This window comes from Anomalospiza imberbis, chromosome 5, assembly GCF_031753505.1.
Source record: "Anomalospiza imberbis isolate Cuckoo-Finch-1a 21T00152 chromosome 5, ASM3175350v1, whole genome shotgun sequence".
Taxonomy (NCBI): Eukaryota; Metazoa; Chordata; class Aves; order Passeriformes; family Viduidae; genus Anomalospiza; species Anomalospiza imberbis.
The window spans coordinates 35,896,876-35,917,443 of NC_089685.1; positions in this window are offsets into that span (position 1 = coordinate 35,896,876).

Here is a 20,568-nt window from a genome sequence, read left to right on the forward strand (position 1 = left end):
CTATAAACTTTAATATTTTTATGAGAAAATAGACACAATATGGAACAATTTAATGTATTGCAATTTAATGAAACACCTAGAACTCAAATTGTGGATGGGTCTTTTTCCTTATGTGCAATATAATTTTAAGGAACCTGCTCAACCCAAGGTGAAAACTCTTAACAGGAGTTTTTAAGAACTTCTAATTGCCTGTGGAAGAACTTAGAGTTTGCCAAAAGGCTCGTTTGACAGCAATTCCTGTTACAGCAAAGAGCACAATGCATCTCCCTTGAAATAAAAGAATTTAGAAATGTGCAAGTATAAAAGTCTAAAGAAACTCAATTATTGTTTCTTCTGTCTGACTTCAATTACCTGTCATTATCTTTATTTTCCTCCTTCTGAATCACCTATGCCCTTAAATTTGACAGTGGAAAAGAAGAGACAAGTTGACCTCTTTGATTTGGGTCAGAGAATCCCCTTCCAGAAGAGAGCTGATGAAGGGTATCAATGTTCTCTTCCCTCCTCCTAACAGGCAAAATGAGACTGCCAATGTGGAGGACATATTTGTAACTTTTCTATGATCTGTTACAGACTGTCTGTAAAAGCAAACCTACCAAAAATGTTATAATGTATTTATATTTATAGCTTAATTCTTCAAAGTGGAAGATTGGAAGGCACTTCCAAGACAAAGAGGTAATTAACATCAAATACAGAAGAGTCTGCAGAAAGTACATGGTATGCGCCTTCATAGTTTCCGAAGTTTTTGCACAGATAACATAAAAAGTAGCACGGTGTCTGGAAAAGAGGTTGCAGTCTACTTGGCAGTAGGAGCAAATATAGTGGAAGCAGAAATCCTGACATACCTATCCACAGCTAAAATACTTAGACCAAGTATGATTGCAATTTAATTTGGAGTCAAACCGTATCCATAACAAAGGAGAACAATTGTGGGTAATCTGGACCTGTAGGCAAACAGAAATCAAGCACAATGATGCTGCAGGCCAATAATTTGTTCTGATGTCTCTAGCCAGCCACTTCATTCAAAATGGACTAAAACAGAACTTCTGGAAGATGAATTTTTGTAAATACTTCATGGGAAAGATTATTTCAGCAAAACCATGAGCTGTCCATTTTCTTTAAAAAAGCTGTTTTCCTAAGAGTCTTTGATAGTTACAAATGTTTTCTGCAGCTATCTTCTTGGCTTCAATCTTTCTAAGAGCCAGAAATAAACAACTCTTAAAAAACTTTGAGTCTTAGTATTCCTCTGGCATTTTGACTGTTTTATTTCAGTCTGGAAGAGTCATGGACTGGGTTTTATGAGCAATGAATAAAACCACAGTTGGGGTGAAATTCCACTCTGAGGTATCTAAGCCTAGATGTCTAGATGTAGTCTAGGTGTCCAGGCTTTCCTTACAGGCGTTGAAGATTCTTGTCTGTATTCAGGTGGTGACATATAGGCATCTAATGCTGTTTGTAAAGTTCCGAAGTATGTAAGATGTCTGCATAGGGCTGACAGATATGACACAGGAGCCATAGTACTCTAATGCCCTCGTGGACTTGCAGCATGAGGCCAGCTCTTACAGACCAACCGAAACCAGATGCACTGGGGCTTGCTTGTGGAAATCTGAATGGAGCCAATGTCAGCTGATACAATCAAAAGCCTCTATAAAGCTGTTTTGCAAACCTTTATGTAGATCTACATCTGATTAAATTAGACATAATCTTTCACTAGAGGACACAAGAAAGCGTGACACATACCGCTGCTATTGTAAAGGTAAAAAAGGGAAGTTTATTTTCTGACTCCAGCATTTATAGTTTTCCAAAGGTGACAGTGGATTGGAGGGTGAAAGTGCCACCTCTCCAACGACACTGGACAAACTATTAGTCCACCAAATTTCTCTGCCTTTATGAAGGAATGCAAAAACAATAAGTTATTTACAGAAAGTGTGTGAGAAAATTCGCTACAAGAATGTAAACTCAGAAGGCTTTAGAAAATCTTAAAAAATCAGGGCAACAATAATCTCCAGGTTTCATCTACAGGTCCACACAGACACTTTTGAGTAGATTAATAAAAATAATACTGTTCACAAACACATGAATTAGCTACTTGGTTTTCCTACAGACAGCAACACCAAATTCTGTGGTTTGATTCTTTTGAGAAGTGAATTTAGGAGATGGCAGATAGAATAGGAATAAATTTGCCTTACCTTATGTGTCTGTGCACAAGTGGACAGTATTGTCTTCATTATATTTTTTAGAGAGAGCTAGGATTTCAGTATCACACCCTGCTGCCACATGGGACCAGGCAAGGTATCTGAGAGTCTAAAGTTCTAAATGATCTCCAAGAAACTTGTGTCCTTTTAGGCTGACAGATGAGTCTGAGTGGAAAGTCCTAATCAGTCTAATACTGATAGTACTATGTGCTTATTTTGGGCAACTTAATTATCCTTCTAGTTGATCCATTAAGTGTTTGCCCTGAGATGGGTTATTTTTAGACAGACATACTTCAAGTAAAATATAGTCTTATAGCTGTTTGATTTTGCTGTAAAAATCATGACTGTGCACTGAAATACCAATTCTGCACATTGTCCCTCTTTTAATTTTTGGCTTTTGATTTTGACTTTGTGGACATTATGATTTAAACAGAATGAACAAGAAAATCATGAAGTTTACAGCTGTTTGCAAGCTCTAGTAGAGCTCTAAAATAATAACCAATCAGTTTTGGCATGCCATATCCATGCAATACTCACACTTTGGTGACTGTTGCTCCTTTTTGCACTGAGTTGGTTATTAGACATGTTTGATTTTGCTTTTATTTATACTCTATTAATTGTAGTTGAGGGTCCCAGCCTCAGGACCCAACTTTGCTTTTAGGGGCAGACAGTGCCATTCTTTTCCCTAAGGTGTTTTAAGTCTGTATACACAGGACAGACAAAAGACGGCAGAGAATAAACATATGCGAAATTACTCTCCTTCTTCAAGACATGAATGTGAAAGTTTGTTTCATCTGATCTCTGCTTCAAGATACAGGTTCATTGCAAGACCAACCACTCTGCACTCTGCCTGTGGTACATTACAAAAGCTGCAGCAGGAAAAAGTTGCCCAAATAATGTAGTTCTACTTGCTAGGAGTCTTACAACTGCTAAGGATTACACCACATGGTTGATATCCAATCCTAGTGGAAAGACAAATACAATAAAATATTAATCCAAATAGAAAGCTTCACATTGTCTCTTAAAAGAAATGTTTTTCTTCAATGTTTTTGTGCTCCTAGAGCTCAAAGGATAGCTTTGTTTATGTGCCGTAACAAGAACTTGGCTGAGATGAGAGTAAATAATGCTGACTACTCTGAAATAATAAAACAATGATGAATCCAGAGCCACCATCAAATATTTATGGAAAAAAAAGACATTAAATTTCTTGGAAGTTTGATAAATCAACATTTTTTTAACGTTTACTATTTAAGTTTTGAAAAAAAGTTATTCTTTTTCCTGATATCATTAAATAAATAAGTAGAACTAAATTGAAAGAATAACAAACATACTAGGTAAAATATTTTCATTATGCAATCAACAAATCCTACTAAATGTTTGTATTAGCTTATTAAACTTACAAGATAAAATGTATGACAAATGCTTGTTTCATGCCATCATCATTCCCTACCGTGTCCCTTTATGCTGGTTTTAAGTGTAGGATGAGTTATCTTGAATTCAAAGGATGAAATTTCTAGAATATTCAACTGTTTTGTGTACCTTAGTAATCCTGTTATATTGTGTCAACATTTCTGTGATAGTCTCTATTTTCCAGAGGTTTAAAACACAGATATGAAGATTTATTCTGTGCTGAAAACATATTTTATCATTTCATACAGGCAGGCATTTTATGTACTTAAAGGTTACCATATGTTTTATGCTATATGAAAAATGCAGAATAAATTCAATATAAAACAAAGAGATTTATTCTTAAGCATAGGTTTTAGAATGTTTTATTAGCATCAAAGAGTGAACACTTATACACATGAAAAAATTATAATAAATACTTAAAGCAGATGTATAAAATGGATATTTGAACAATAGTCAAAATCTTCCATTTTAAGAGAATTTTGCCCTGCAGTTTATGCATTATTAACTAGTAACTCAAACTAACTGAGCTTAGGCTAGTCTGAGAATAGGGGTGGGTGTGTGGGAGGGATATGTGTCTGTGGTGGTGAGTAAAGAAACAAGAAAGAGGAGTGCAAATAGCATTGTGTTCTATGTTGTTTACTCCCACTGCAAGTAATGAGGCTGTCCTTGGGAGTGGGCTCAGGTCTCCAAGATTTAGCCAAGAATTTTTCATGACAATAAGAGAAATATTGGAATTACCAAATAGGGACTGGATTTTGTATTCTCTGAACACTCAGAGCTGACATTATATCTTTGCTTTAATTGTGCAAAGAATGCAAGATTTCTGTCCTAAAAGCAGACATTAAATTTAGCATAAGAAGCACTATATTCCAGCATCATAGTAAGCGGACAGAACTTGGTCTATGGAAGAGATTTTCAGAAGAAAATTTAGATGAGCTAATTATCAGGAAAGAACAGAAGAAGAACTGATTTGATTCACCAAGATGACTTCCTATTGTAAGGATCCAAAGAAGAGAAAAAATGACCTATCTAAATTGATAGGATAGTCAATTTTAGGTTTTTGCATATAGACACCATTATCAAAAAGAGGAGGTGGACATGGAGGGAGAGCCACAGCAGGTTTCACAATAGGATTCTTCTGTGTGTAACTTCAATAGAGACTCAATTCAGCCAGTCAACTACATTATCATAAGTGCCAGTTCCTTCTGTAATGTAATTAAAAATACTTCTCATTGACATTGAGGACTGTAAGAGCAGGGGAAAGACAGTAATATGAGAGGGAGATCAGCCCTCCAATAACAATAGTCAAGGGGAAATAAAAAATAATCCCCACATTTATTATTTCAATAAAAAAAAGTCTCAAATTTAACATTCCAAGTGAGATATCCCATGAAGTTTTCCTTTTCTGATTCTTTGACAGCTGCAAAGTTCAGCTTTACACAAGTAAATTTCACTAGATTAATTATCAGGAAGAAAAGAAAGGTACAAATCCCCCACTTGTTACTCTTCATGTTCATTTGCAGTCTGTGGTAACCTGATTCTGTTACGGGGAATACTACACCAACATGTTCGGTAATGTAAAATAAAAATCTTCCAATAGAGCGTAACGTTGAGTTTATTGCTCACATTCTTCAATCAAGAGATGCCTAGAAGAATCCTAAGACACAGGAGGATGAGAGACTGCTATAATATTTATTCTTGTGTGTATGTTCCCTTAGAATTGTGTTTGCACTTTTGCAAAGACTGTTACCATTTGATTAAGGAAAATACTAACAATAATCCTTTAAAAAGTATACTGTTGGGTTTTTTATAGTATTTAAGAATTTTAATGCACCCAGTTCAGGATTTTCCTCGCCCTGTCTGGAAGAATTCAAATAAAGGTGGATTATAAATGGTATCTGGAATTCTGGAAAAAGAAGATAAATTGGGAAATTCTAACACTGAGGTGTTTTTATTCTAGCAAGCTACGTATGTCCACATATGTTATTCTAGCACAAGACTTGTCAATAGAGAGACAGACCACAAAATCATTAATAATATTGTATTGACAAAGTTTTATTCCGTCCCAATGTTGCAGGTGTTGCAGGACAACATATAGGAGGCTTGCATTGAAAGAACATCCTCTAAATGGAAAGAAAGAAAACATTAGTTATATATTGTGCTGTTAGATAAATGCTTCAAAACAATCACTTCTGGTCTCAGCTTCCCAGTGATGAGTTTTTCAAACCACCAGTGACTGATCTCATTTCTTCATTTGTCCCTTTTTATCACCACAGCCTTGATCCCATGTCTGTTAAAGGGCCAAAAGATAGCTTCAGCCATCTTGTCTAACTGAGATATTCTCAGTAACATGGTATTTTTCAAAGAATTTAACTTCCATAAGGATTTTTGTGTAAATTAAACTGGCATGCTGCAGGTTATAGGGAGTGAGGGAACATCAGACTGGTGACCTGTCACTAGTGGGGTTCTGCAGGGCTCCATCTGTCGTGGTTTGACACAGAAGTAAATTCTTTCAGGAAGTTGGGGTCAAACCAATCAGTGGTCAAGTTTGCATATTGGCACCTAAAGTGACCACTGAAGGTATGGATACGCCTCTGAGAACAGAGGGGGTTAAAAGCAGGAACTCCCAAGAGCTCGCTCTCTTTGGTTCCAGTCAGGGTGCTGTGCAGACCTCCCCTGCCCAGCCATGGGGCTGGGTGGGAGAGGGGAAGCCATGAGGCCTGGTCGAGGTGAGCCGAGGGGTAGAAGGACTGGAACTGAGCCAGCTCCTGTGGACAGAAGGGTGGAGAGAAGCGGAGATGTCTTTGTCGTCCCCCCGCCCAGAGGGAAGAGACAGAGAGTCCGGATGGCACCTGTAACTTTGCCAGCGTGGAGGAGAAGGAGGGCGGGGGAAGGTGCCCAGCCTTGGCCTTGGGAATCGGCTGCTGGGCAGAGATTTCAGTCGTCCAGGGAGTCTGAACTTTTAACCCTTTCCTGGGAAAGGAAGGCTTTGTAAAATATTACTCCTCCTTGATTTGAAGTAGAAGAGAGACAGTCTGTAATCTGAAATGACAGAAGAGGAAATTTTTGAGTTGGAAGGAGATGATGGAGTGGCTTGTGGCTGGACTTTTCTTGTTAGCCATAGACTGAACCAAATTCTCCTGACAGAGGCTGCACTTAGGGGGGTGCGTTGGTGAGCCAAGAGACTTGTTTCAGTGATTACCAGCAGAGGAGTAGAGAGAACAGAGGAGAGTTGGAGAAGGTGTGGAGAGGCCCTCTGTCTTCGAGGAAGAAAAGGAGAAGAAGATCTCTGTTCTTGAGACCCTCAGCCCCAGGGGGAAATGGGGGGGACTGTAGTCCCAAGATGAGAAACTGAACTGTTGTCTCTTTTGGTCCATGGCAAAGCATCCTTAAAGGAGCCCTATGAGCAGTCTGTCCATGCACAGTGGTGAGAGCACTGTGACATGGAAAGGAGAGTGTTACCATGGCAGATTTTCTCTGGGCGGTTGCCATGCGTGACATGGAAACACAAGGGTGGCAATTGTGTTTTTTGGGGGGTCTGTGGCACAGGAGAGATTCCTGTCTCCCTTGATGGACTGAGTATTTGATTATCTGAAGGGTGGCAACTTGATCAGGACCCTGGCTGGTGTCTCACTGTTGGGTTTCTTTGGAAATTAGGTGGGAGGAGGAGGGGTGTTTTGGAAAGTTTTCATCCAGGATTTAGTGTTTGTAGTTTTTATAGTAGTAGTAGTTTTAAAAAGTTTTTTTCTTTTGTTATTAAGCTTGGGCCTGCTCTGCTCTGTTCCTGATCATATCTCACAGCAATCATTTAGAAAAGTACATTTTCATGGGGGCGCTGGCATGGCGCCAGTGTCAAACCATGACACCATCTTAGGCCTTGTGTTCTTCAACATCTTCATAAATTACTTGGTAGCAGGACTGGAAGGGATACTGAACAAGTTCACATATGATACAAAACTGGGAGGAGTTGCTGACTCCTTTGAAGGTTGGGAGGCCCTGCAGAGAGACTTAGACAAATCAGAGGGCTGGGCAATCAACCACACCAATTACAACCACATGAAGTTTAACAAGAGAAAGTTCCAGAATCTGCACCTGAGACAGGACAAGCCTGGATGTAAAGACAGACTGGGGAATAAGATGTTGGAGAGCAGTGCTGTGGAAGGGGTCCTGGTCAATGGCAAGTTGAAGACAAGTCAGCAGTGCCCTGGCAGCCAGGAGGGCCAACCCTGTCCTGGGGTGCATCAGGCACAGTATTGGCAGCCAGGAAAGGGATGTGATTGTCCTCCTCTGCTCTGCACTGGGGCAGCCTCACCTCAAGTCCTGAGGGCAGGTTTGGGTACCACAATATCAAAAAGATATGAAGCTGTTAGAGACTGTCCAAAGGAGGGCAACAAAGATGGTGAAGGGCCTTGAGTGTAAGCCTCATGAGGAGCAGCTGAGGTCATTTGGTCATTTCAGCCTGGAGAAGAGGAGACTGAGGGGAGACCTCATGGCAGCTACAACTTCCTCATGAGATAAGGAGGAGGGAAAGACACTGATCTCTTCTCTGTGGTGACTCGTGACAGGACCAGGTGGAATGGCCTGAAGTTGTGTCAGGGGAGGTTTAGGTTGGCTATTAGGGAAAGATTCTTCACCCAGAGGGTGTTTGGGCACTGGAACAGGCTCCCTTGGGCAGTGATCACAGCACTAAACCTGACAGAGTTCAAGAAGTCTTTGGACAATACTAATAGGCACATTATGTGACTCTTGGGAATAGTGCTCTGCGGGACTGGTGGTCAGAGTTGATGATCCTGATGGGTCCCTTCAAAGTCAGCTTATTCTGTAATTCACACATAGGGAAGTGCTCTGTTGGCTGTACAATCCCTTTCTTAACTCCCTGGGATAAGGAACTAATTTCGGACTAGTTTGTTTTGGCAAAATGCAAAATAAAAGCCAATCAAAATAGTGGTGTTTAGGAGGCTATTTAATTAAAGTTTTCATTGTAGGTCAGACCTGCATCAGGATGGTGAGAAAAACAGATCACTGAGTATTTTACAAGAGGAAGAAAGGTGGAGAGAAATTATTTCTTACTGACGGAAGAGAAACAGCGGATTTACAACCTGTATTTTGACAATATGAGTGAAATGTACTCATTTGGCTTCAAGCAAGCAGTAGTGTCAGTGTAATTTTCAAACTGTCACTTTTATTCTATTCTGATTGGCATTTTTTGAGCTTCTGTCATGTAAGCTTTCCTATTGACAATTTGTCACAGGAAAAAAAGTAGAAAGCATAGACTTCTGCTGTGTCTGAATGTGTCTGATCTGGAAATTGAACTCATTTGTGCGTTATATGAGAAAAAGACATGGATGGTCCAGGAATATTACCTCTGTTTTTTTCAATATGTATCTTTTTAGATGTTATATATTTTTGATAATGTGAAAATTCAGTGTATTGTAGATTTAGTTAGCCAAGCTTATTTTTTTTAGTTCTTGCAATTTGTTTCTACAAAACGAGAGAAGTAGGACCTCAGTCAGATCCTTGGATGCTGAAAATTGACACAGATCTGTTGAATTCAGTGGTGGTAAGATGATTTACCTCATCAGAAGTGACAGTTTACAGCAGGAAAAGCTGGAAGATCATGCTCCCTCTGGATTGCATGGGGAAAGATGTACAGTTTAAGCAACCAATGATTTACTGAAACAAATGCTACAGACTGTGTATTTGACATGTGTTAACTGTGAGGTCACAGGGATGGTGGAACATGCAAGCAGTGCCAAACAGGAAAGTTTCCATCTTCCATAATACTTGGTGGTGTAGTTCTCACCCCTCACTCATTCTGCATTCTGTACCAAGATAACCTCCACACCATTTGTAACAGTTTGTGAGAAATGTATGTAATACCAACTGACCATAATATCTGTGGAAGTCTGAGAAAGTGCACCATAGGTATAGAAGATGCAGTTGTGAAACCATTGCTTAAATCTTCTCAAAGATTTAAAACTCCCTAGTTCATCCTGGAATTTTGCAGTGTGTGAGAACCAGACTTTCACTTGAGTAGTACCTCAGAAGATTAGTACAATCTTGTGAAAAGAATGTCAACTACAGCAGGCTGCATAGAGCTGTTTCCAGTTGGGTTTTGAGTATTTCTAAGTATAGACGTGTCATAGACTTTCAGTAACTTGTTGTCAGAATGAAAAAAACCTTCTCATGTTTAAATGGAATTTTGCTTATTTCAGTTTCTGTCCTCTGCCTCTTGTGCTGATATTGGGTGCCACTGAGAAGAGTCTGATTCTGCCCTGTTTTCTTCCCCCATCAGTTACTTACACACATCAAGGATATCCCTCTCTTTCTTCTCTTCAGGCTGAACAGTTCCTAATGTCTCAGCCTTTTCTCATATGACAGATGTTCCAGTCCCTTTAACATCTTAGCAGTCTTTTATTTGACTTATTCAATGTCTCTCTTGCAGCAAGGAGACCAGAACTGGACACAGTACTTCACAAGTGGCCTCACCAGTGCCAAAAAAAGGGAAGAATCCTCTATCTCAGCTTACTGGGAAGTCTCTTCCCAATGCAGCCCAGGAGGCTGTTTGCCTTCTTCACCACAAGTACAGGTTGCTGGCTCATGGTCAGCTTGTCCACCAGGACAACCAGATCCTTTCCTGGAAAACTGCTTTCCAGCTGGTCATACCTCCACTTGGGCTGGTGCCTGTGGTTATTTCTCCCTAGGTGCCAGGCTTTGCTTTTCCCATCAATGAGCATGAGTTTCCCATTGACCCATTATTTCAGACTGTCCTATTATGGCAGCACAACTGTCTAGTGCATCAACCACTGCTACTAGTTTTGTCTAGGTTTTAAGTTCATTAATGAAGGCATTGTTTTTAAACTTTTGGAACCAGCGTTCATATTGGACTACACAATTGGCAAGTGGCTGCGAGCTGGTGTTTGTACCACTGGTCAGCTTTTTGAGCCCAGCAGTACAGCCAGTTTTCTGTCCACCTCACTGGCCACTTATCTAGTCTGTGCTTCATCGGATTCAATAAGGTGTTACACAACAACAACAATTATCCCTCTTTCAGGAAAGGAAACTTCCAGTTTTGAAAGATGTCAAATACATATTACACCATGATTAACTGTTGATCACTTCAATAGTATTTCTATGAAAATGAGAATGTTAAGCTTACTTACTTTTCCAGCCAATCTTCTCTTTCGATAGTCAATTAATGAAAGCAAAACATATCCACTCACATGGAATGCTATAGGTATCTGTTAGTCAACTGAGTGGACTAACAGACAGAAGATGTTAAACAGAAGGTGAGATGAATTCTTACATATCATATGGTTTCCCTGTACTATACAGTAGGCTTTCTGCAGATACTTTCTTGGTTTCCTTTATTCCTTTTGGTTTCTTGTTGATCAATCTGTTTGTTTTTTGTTGGTCAACCTTTTTGTCAGACATAAGTCATTCTCATTCATTGAGAACCCCAATGAGAAACTAGCTTTTTGAAGTTAGCTGAAGTGAAAGGTAATCTTCTCTCAACATGACAGGAATCTCTGCATCACAAAAATCCACTGATAATGATACTATTGAATTAATCTAAACCCTTGCAGTAAAGTCAAATTAATTATATATTATGTGTTCAAAATTATATATGAAGGATGCCTATACACAGTCTGAAGGTGTTGTTTCTATTAGTTATTGCTATCAAGATGCAAAGCAAATCTAGTAATTATATTCTCATTAAAATTATAAATTTAATATATAAGTTCTTCCTTCCAGAGTATCTTGTTTGTTTGTTTGATTGTTTGTTTACTATGGACCAGGATGAAGAGCACCTGCTTATTATCTATCATTCAGAAAATAATCCATTCAGGTGCTCAATGAAAAGATTGGTAATATTATGGCATTATTGTCCAATCTGTTATTGAAACTGCCCAATTACATATATTTGTATGAATATTCATCTCACTGTTAGAGGATGATTTTTACCAGTCTTCTCCTAAATATATATTGTAATTTCTAAATCTGCGTGTCCATGTTCTGATGCTGTCCAATGTTCCTCTTTATGATCCTTGACAAATTTTATGCTCCTGATTCTTCTGAAATTTCCAGATATTTGTTCAATCGAACTGAGAGCTTCTGATCTAAGTTCTTTTCTCTGAAAACTGATACTTGCCCTTTATTGCTTGTTTCTTATTTTCGTTATTGATGAGCAGCAAAAAAATCCAGGGATCATTTATTTAAAATTTGCTCCTGCTTCTGTTTGAAAGCCTCATTTTTTAAAGTCAAAGGTGGAATATTTCTGCAGTTTTTCAATCCTCTTGAGGTGCTTTGTTCTCTCTATAGTACATTGACAAGGGAACTCTACGCCAAGTAAATGTAAATTTCTCTCCTCAAATGTTCTTCTAAATGGTTATAACATTCCTTTCACATCTTTTTAATTGATTTAGCCCCAAAAAGATCAGTTGAAGGCTATGTAGGGCTCTACTGCATTATTAGTTTATTCATTAAGAAAGTAAGCAGTTCATTCATTCTGTTTGTGCCGTTTCAAGCCTTTATTTCTGCCTATCCTTCTAGCATACTATTTTCCTTACTAATCTATATCATTTTGTTTGTAATGATGCTATCAGCACATCACTGCAGAGAAAAAAGCATTTGAAAGCTCCTGAAAACACTTTGTAGCAAGAAACCTACATAGTAGGAAGAAATGCATATTTTCATTACATAACATCATACAGATTATTATTCTCATGTCCATTATTCTCATATCCAGAAAAAGGACTATGTCATTAAAAAAGAATTAAGGGAACTTTCCATTATAAACAATGTGCATTCAAAGTTGGTGGCAAGTCTTCTTCAAAATAAGATAACGCCAAAAGGAAAGAGATGAATGAAAATGACATTTGTATTATGTGGTTAGCATACACTATCTTTGCTAGGGATAAACTATCAGAGCCAGGAAGGACAAGATGAGAGGGGAGGAATATGGCAATTGTGGTTTTTTAAATAGCATTCATGTGAATTGGCTTCTTAATTTTTTAATATCCAGGAGTTGTCTTCATTCTTATCACAAGCCACAGATTCTGTGGTTTTTATCAGCAGATCCTGGACATCCATGACAGCATTCCTGCTTTCTTATCAGATCAAACATCACTATATTTCTTATTAGTCTGAAAGAGAGAAATGTCTGTCAATGTGATTCCATCTCCAGCTCCTCAAGTTCAAGTTAACATTTGTGGCAGCAGCTCTCTGGCCACAGAGAGCAGGCACAGACTTTCCCAGGCATTTTCCTGGGGAAGGCAGTGAGAAGATCAGAGAAAGAATGAGAAACAATTCTTATCTCCACTTGTTGCACCTGCTGTTGTGTGCATGTGGAATGTGTTATGGAGATTTGTTTACCAAAGGGTGATTTCTTAACTGGACACTGGATGGTGTTTGGATGGATTGACCAATTAGGTCAAAGCTGTATCGGACTGGCTGTAAGGGTTACTGAGTTTCTTAAGAAGTATAGTATAGTAGAGTATAAGATGATATAATAAAGCAATTGATCAGCCTTCTGCAATCATGGAGTCAATGTATTACCCAGCTGGGGGCCTGTGGCAACAAATATTGGCTCCTTTCCAGGTGGTGCTACAGCTCAGGAAGCTTTTTCAGTGCTAAAGTTAGCCTAAACCCTATTGTTCACAGAAGAAAAAAATATTCTAAATTCAGTCCCTGTATTTGCTAGAAATATCCAGACAAGGTAAAATTGACTAGTTTTTGCAGCAGATTCATGAAACAGATTCAGCTTTGTCGAAGATGCCAGCTGTTTCCCTGAGCAGCTGTGTTGGACTTACAGGCTTCCAACTGTGGGACAATTCAGCCTGCACCTCTTCCCTAGGGCTGGACTCTCATGATGGTTCCCAGTTGCCAGTCTCTGTGCAGGCCTGCCAGAAATCCACTCATCAGACTATATCATCTGCTTCAGACCTGTCTAAATCTTATTTAATTAAACTTTTCAAGCCTAACCAGCCAGCATTAAAAAAAAAAAGCAAAAACAATCAACAAAACCCGCAAAACCAAACAACAAACAAAGAAACCAAAAAGAGCTTTACCGATGCTGTCAACAGAATCTCAGAGAGGAATTATGGAATCATAAAAATAACCCATTAATTTGTTGGTTTTGACACTAGTGTACAAAAATTGCAGAAAGGACTCTAATCTTTTCTGAGAAGAAAATGTCTAACATGTCTAACATGCTACAAAACATACAAACAATAATTGCCTTATTATTTTCAAGGATAGAACCTCTACTTTCACAACGATGTCAGGATAAAAAAAAAAAAAAAAAAAAAGGAAATTTTATTATGAATGTAGGGAGTCAGCCTGGGGAAGTAATGGATGTCCAAATATAAAGGTAAATTTATAAGACACCTACAAAATTACAAAAAGACATAAGTAACTTGTCATATATGCTTGCAAGGTCCCGAGTGTTCTGGTTTTATTGTCACCCTGCTCTCTTGAATTCTTCACTTTTTAATTGTACCAGATATGTTATCACTACAGTCCAGTAGTGAGGATACAATCTTTTTTTCTGGGTTTGCTATCATTAGAGAAATCCAGTTTAATAAAAAAACCCTCCTGAAATATAGGGTTTTTTCTTAATTTTATGCAATTAAAATTTAAAATGTTTTGTTTAGAATAACCTTTGACATATAGGAAAGGGGACTTGATTGGCACTTGTTGTCTTTTATATCCTTTCTACAAATATTGTGGTGGAAAAATGTGACACCAGACAATTCATCGATATTTTGTCATTCTGTAAGCAAATTAATTATAGGGAGCTCATAGTACCTAAATCCATTTTATAAACAAACACAAATAAAAAAACCTAATGGACAAGTTTTGCACAGAGTAATAAATCAGGCGAATACAGGACAACCAGTAGAATGGTAGCTGTAGTTTTCTGGAAGAAACAACTTCTGTTTCCCTCACATTTGTTGTAGTGACAGCTGAAATTGACAGTCAACTGTCTTAGTGCCCCACAGACCCAAAATGCTGCTGAACTAATAAAGGTACCAAAATTGCGGTATAACTCATAACTACTAAAGACTGTCCGAAGTAGACTTCAGAAAATTATCTAGGAAAAACAAAAGTAAAAAAGTCCCAGGAGTACTATGACTAATCAGTAAGGTTAAGGTAAAAGAAATTGTAACAGAAATAAGGGGTACTTTGAAGGCACAAGCCTTATACTGCCATAGAAATAAAGTATAGAATCATAGACTTGCCTGAGTTGACCCACAAGGATTATCCAAGTTCAACTCCTGGCTTTGCACAAGATCACCCCAAGAATTAGACGTGTCTGAGAGTTGTCCAAACTCTTCTTGATCTCTGGCAGACTTGGTGCCATGATGAATTCCCTGGCAACACTGGGAAGTAATCTTCCAGCCTACAAAATAGATTTATCCATACCTGAAATCAGAATTAAAAATTAAGGAAAAAAAAGGCAGCTCAAGCTGATAACAGAGATTCATAAAACAGAATAAAGACACCAATTAATTACTTGGATGAAGGTAGAGTGTTGTGCCCAGTCCTGGACAGAGGCATATGGACCTCCAGGAACTGGTCCTGAAACTGACGACAAAAATGATTAAGGGACTGGAGCATCTCTCTTAAGAAGAAAGACTGAGGGAGCCAGGCTTGTTCAGCCTCAAAAGGAGATGGCTGAGAGGGGACCTCATCAATGTCTATCAGTATCTGAAGGAAGGGTGTCAAGAGGAGGGAACCAGGCTCTTTTCAGTGGTGCACAGCAATAGGAGAAGAGGCAATGGGCAGAAACCGAAGCACTGGAAGTTCCACCTGAATATGAGGAAGAACATCTTTACTGTGTGAGTGACTGAGCACTGGAACAGGCTGCCCAGAGAGGTTGTGGAGTGTCCCTCACTGGAGATATTCAGGAACTGGATGCAATCCTGTGCCATGTGCTCTGGTATGACCCTGCTTGAGCAGGGAGGTTTGACCAGCTGGCCTAGTGTGATCCCTTCCAATCTGACCCAATCTGTGATTCTGTGTGTTTAGAAGAACAGGCATGAAACAATGCCTAGTATGTCCAGACTGTTACTCTTACATACTTTGAGCAGGTCAGCTATGATTTTATGACAAGATAAATATCCATACTTAAATTGTATTTATTGTGAGTAGTTTGTTTGAATTGAATAGGGCTACCCACTGTAGCATGTTGTACAGGGCTGAGGACATCTTGGTGTTTTGGCGGATCCGAGGCTTTCTAGTTTAAAAAGCTACTTGGATTTTGGTAAAGCCAAACTTAAAATAAAAATCTATTGAGTAAAAGCAGAAAAAATAATCTCTAAATATGGAAGTCACCACTAAGGATAGGTATTCTGTTTTGCTATGTAGATACAAGCTTGTAAGATAATGTGTGCCAGAAGATTATCCAGCCTTATGGTGCTGCAGATGGAATAATAGTTTTCCGAGCTGTGGAGCTGAACCTGCATATTCTCTGGGACATCTCTTTTGAGACTCAGTGGGGCTTGGAACAACATTTGCTTACTGCAGAATTGCTCTGTTTGATGGAAATGGTGCAAACAGGAGTAAGTCACATTTCTGAGAAGCTAACAGAGTGGTTATGAAGTTCTGTTACTCTTGAGGGTAAGGGCAATTGCCCTTCCGAGATGATTACACTGAAACACAATATTTTCCTCAAGCATCCATATGTAGGATGACAATCTAAATAGTTTCAGCAGTCTGGTGGTGTCAGAGAAGACCTGCTTTTTCCTTTGTTAGCTCTTTCCTCTGATGTCAATGAGTTAGCATGTTACATTTCAGCTAAAAGCCTAGACTTTTAGCCAGTAATAAGCAAAGAATTCAGGAAATGCACTAGGGAGCTGAGACTTGTTCCTAGATGTCCTTTATTCCTAACAACTCCAGTGAGGACTCTGCCAGGAACTGTGAAGGAACAACAAAGCTATTCCTTTTTCATGGACATTAATAGGGGGTGGCTAAGAGTGTGCTGTTTTTTATGCTTTGTGCTTTAATGAATCATTCAGTAATGGCTCACACATATATAAAAATTCAAGTTGATGGCTTTCTAATTCAGAAAAGTAATTTTAAATCTCATTTGGAGCTTTTCACAGTGTCTATCATTGGTGAATTTTAAAAATTCAATGTATTCTGCACCCTGTGCATAGTATTGGAAATTAATATTTTCTTTCAACTGTCTTTTAATAGAGGCACAATCAAGGTTCCTGATACATAATACATGCTTGGTCTTTCCTCTGAGGTAATCGGAGTTACTCTTATTCTACCAGATAATTTACACTAAATAACATGAGATGAAGCATAAATCAATTGATTTTCAAATGCATGAACTTTAGATGATTTTTTTTTCAAACATGTCTCAGATTTCCTGATCCTTTGAAGAAGACTAAAGGTATACTGTATCCCAGTAGTGTTGTGAGGGAAAAGAGTGTCTAGCTTTGTTTCTAATAAAATAAATACTTGAATGCAACTGGGAATTTGTAGCATTGTTAGTGAAATAGGTTAGAGGCATCTGAAGCCTGAGAATTCTAAATAGGAGGAAAGGAAGAAAAGTAGTCAAAGTCCTTGAGGTACTATCGACTAAAACTTAATATTCTGTATGTTTATTCCATCAGATCCATTACTTCTGCAATGCAAATCCAAGAGTACTATAAAGAATTTGGAGTCCCTCATTCATCATTTGTTTTAGTCAGCTGGTACTTTGTATGATACTTCTGACCACATCTATTGGGTTCTGTGTAAGAAAGAAGACACATCTTATCAGAGTGTGAACTCAGAACCAGACTTTGGAACAAAGAGACATTTTGGATTTGTTGCTTAATGATTAACTTGGCTCTCAGTTAAACAACCAATTTTCTCTAGTACTTGATTGGCTAAAATCCCTTTCCCAGCCTTTTGAAAGCCAGAAAGGTGCATTATCCTAACTAGCTCGACATTTTCCATGTGTAATTAAACACTCCTTTGATACATGTAGAGAAAATGTCGTAACTATACTTAGGATTATAGGTTAACAGCCTGTACAATTTAATTTTTAAAAATGAAGGTGTATTACTTTGTCTAAAAAAATTGGTCCCAGGTTGGAACTTTATATATACCAACTTTCATGCCAGAGTGATTTTTTTTTAAAGAGGCAAGATAACAGCCCCTCAGAAACATTGTTTAAAACCGAACTCCTTTCACAGCTTTGAAATTCTGGTTTACTTGCAAATACAGCTGTAGTGAAGAGTGTCTGTTGTGCATGCTATTAAATCTATTACAGTTACTTGTATGTTCAATTTACACACATATCAGCACTTTCATGCAAATCCTTCCCCCTCCCAGGACATTTTTCCCCAGGAAATAAATGTCTAAACTAACACTGCTACATTGTATGCTTTTTAAATTGAAAAATAAAACCTTCCTCCAAACTTTCTATTCAACTTGCATTTTAAAGTAAAATTGTACTTTGGACATTTTATTCTGCTTCAGTTTTTTAGTCCAAATTTTCTGAAGCTTGAAAATTAAACAATGAGTACATGGGAAATAAAGGTATAGGTCAATGAAGAGCTAAATCCAGAGCATGCTCCCACTGTTCTGCCTTATTTGTGCTGCTAAGGAGACACAGCAGCCTAAACAAACTCCAAAGGGTCACAGAGAGCGGCATACAGAACCATGATACTACCTGAGATTAGAAGGAATTTTATGTGTCTGAACTTTTTAAACACAGGAGCTTGGATGTATGAACTGAAGATTCATCAGCTATTCTGTTCCGAGCTAAGAGCTAAAGCCCATCTGTCTTAGCATGTTTTGTGTTTCTCAGCATTTATAAGTCCCTACCATTGACACCTAGCTGGAAAGCAAAAACTGAGGAGTTGCAATCTCTAAAAAAGGCTTTCATTTACCACTCTCACACTTTTGGACAAGGTAATTCACAAATGATGATGAGCTAAAACCAAGATAGCGGTTTATCCCAAATATCTGAAACCAAGAACAGTTTTCCTTCATTTTCTCATAACACAGTAACCCATGGTGACCTGTGTGTTTTCAGTGCATATGAGGAAGAAGATAAGCAAGAAAATAGAATCTCTTTAAGAAAATATCTTAAAAAAAAAAAATCTAAATAACGACTTAGCCAAAGACCATGTTGCAACCCTTGCAAATACTCTGTGAAAACTGCCAGACCAGTTTTATACGGAATCACTGGGAAATGAATTACTGTGATGGACAGAGATTTCTGTGCAGCATGCACAGGAGTCCTCTCTATCCTTTTCCCTGCTAATGTTTGATATTCAGGAAACACCCTCAGTTAAAAACAACCGGTACTGTAATTGACAGATACTGCTTGATTGGGAAGTCTTGCTACTAACAGGTTTGTATTTGTTTAACACACAGCTGGATCATGTCAAAAAACAACCCATCAACTGACAAGCATTGTCTTGTTGTAAAGCATTCTGTGCTTTGTAATTATTTAACAGAAGAGGAAATAATTTGATGATGATAATATATTGTACTGCATAAAGGCATGACAGCTCACTTACGGGCAAAGAAAAATTTCAGGCTACTTGCACTCTTATGCTAGCAATTAGAAATATTAATTATCTTCTGCTATTAATTAGGTATGCATGTGTATGTGTGTGTATGGCTCATTGTAAAACATGCATTTTCATTTTTATCCTGCTATGATTATTTGCATTCAATTTGGATCAGGTACTAATAAAAAATCATGTGGAACTATAGCATTCTTTCTTCACTACAGAAGAGAGGAAGCCTCACAATTAAAATCTGTAAAGTGAATATCGGTAAAATTAATGTCATTTATAATTTTTCTTGTAATCATTATTATGCTATGACATTTTCAAGACTTACAGCTATTTTTAATGTGAAAATTAGGTGTTGTGGTTTTTTGCTCTTCTAATCCTGACTATACTAAAAATAGCTCATGATGTAAATTAGATTTCCATAATGATTCATCTACCGTTATTCAGAAAAACCACATAAATTTTAAAATAATGATTAGAAATCTATTGAAGTAGAGCGGCCTTCTATTGAAGTAGAGTACTGAAAGGTAGCAAAGGCATGCTAAGACTGAAGTACAGATAATCAATTCAGTACAACTGCCCAAAATTTTCTAAGAGTGCTTCCGGAACAAAAACTGTAGGAGTCAGTATTCCAAGTATGACAAAGAATGTGTGAATGACTTCTTTACTTCTGGTCTAAAACCGGAAAAATGCAAGAGGTTTCAGAAGAGAATGGGATTCATTTAAAGGTCACCCTTTGCAATGAACAAGTATGGATGTCCAGGGGATTGGTGTGTATTTGCAAGGCAAAAAGAACTTCAAAAGAGTCTTCAATGGTGAAAGAAAGGCACAGTTTTGAGTGAGGATCCAGTCCTAAATTGTATTTTGAGGCTTTATTCAGAATCATACATGAAGAGAATCATAGAATGGGTCAGGTTGGAAAGGACCACTGTGGGTTAGCTGATCAAACCTCCCTGCTCAAGCAGAGTCATACCAGAGCACATGGTTGTTACGTGCAGTTGTAGGAGAGAGACAGAAATCACAACTGGAGTACTCTTGATCATGAGATATACAGCGTGTTTCATTGTTCAATCTCTCTTTATCTAGGGGGTTTGGATTTCCCGGTCCCTGACAGCTGATTGGATGGAATCTCTCTCTGCCCAGATCTCTGACCAGTGGTGTACCTGTATCAAAGCCTGAATTTAGGGTTGGCTGAGGCCTTTGCTTGGGTTTGAATCCAACCGATCCCTTCCTAATCCAAGGAATGGTTTTCTTCTAGGCTGGTTGATTTTAGGGGGCAGCTGCAGATCAGCCGCAATGTGACACGTGGCACAAGATTGCATCGTTTCTGAAAATCTCCAGTGAGACAGAGTCCACAATCTCACTGGGCAACCTGTTCCAGTGCTCAGTCACTCACACAGTAAAGATGTTCTTCCTCATATTCAGGTGGAACTTCC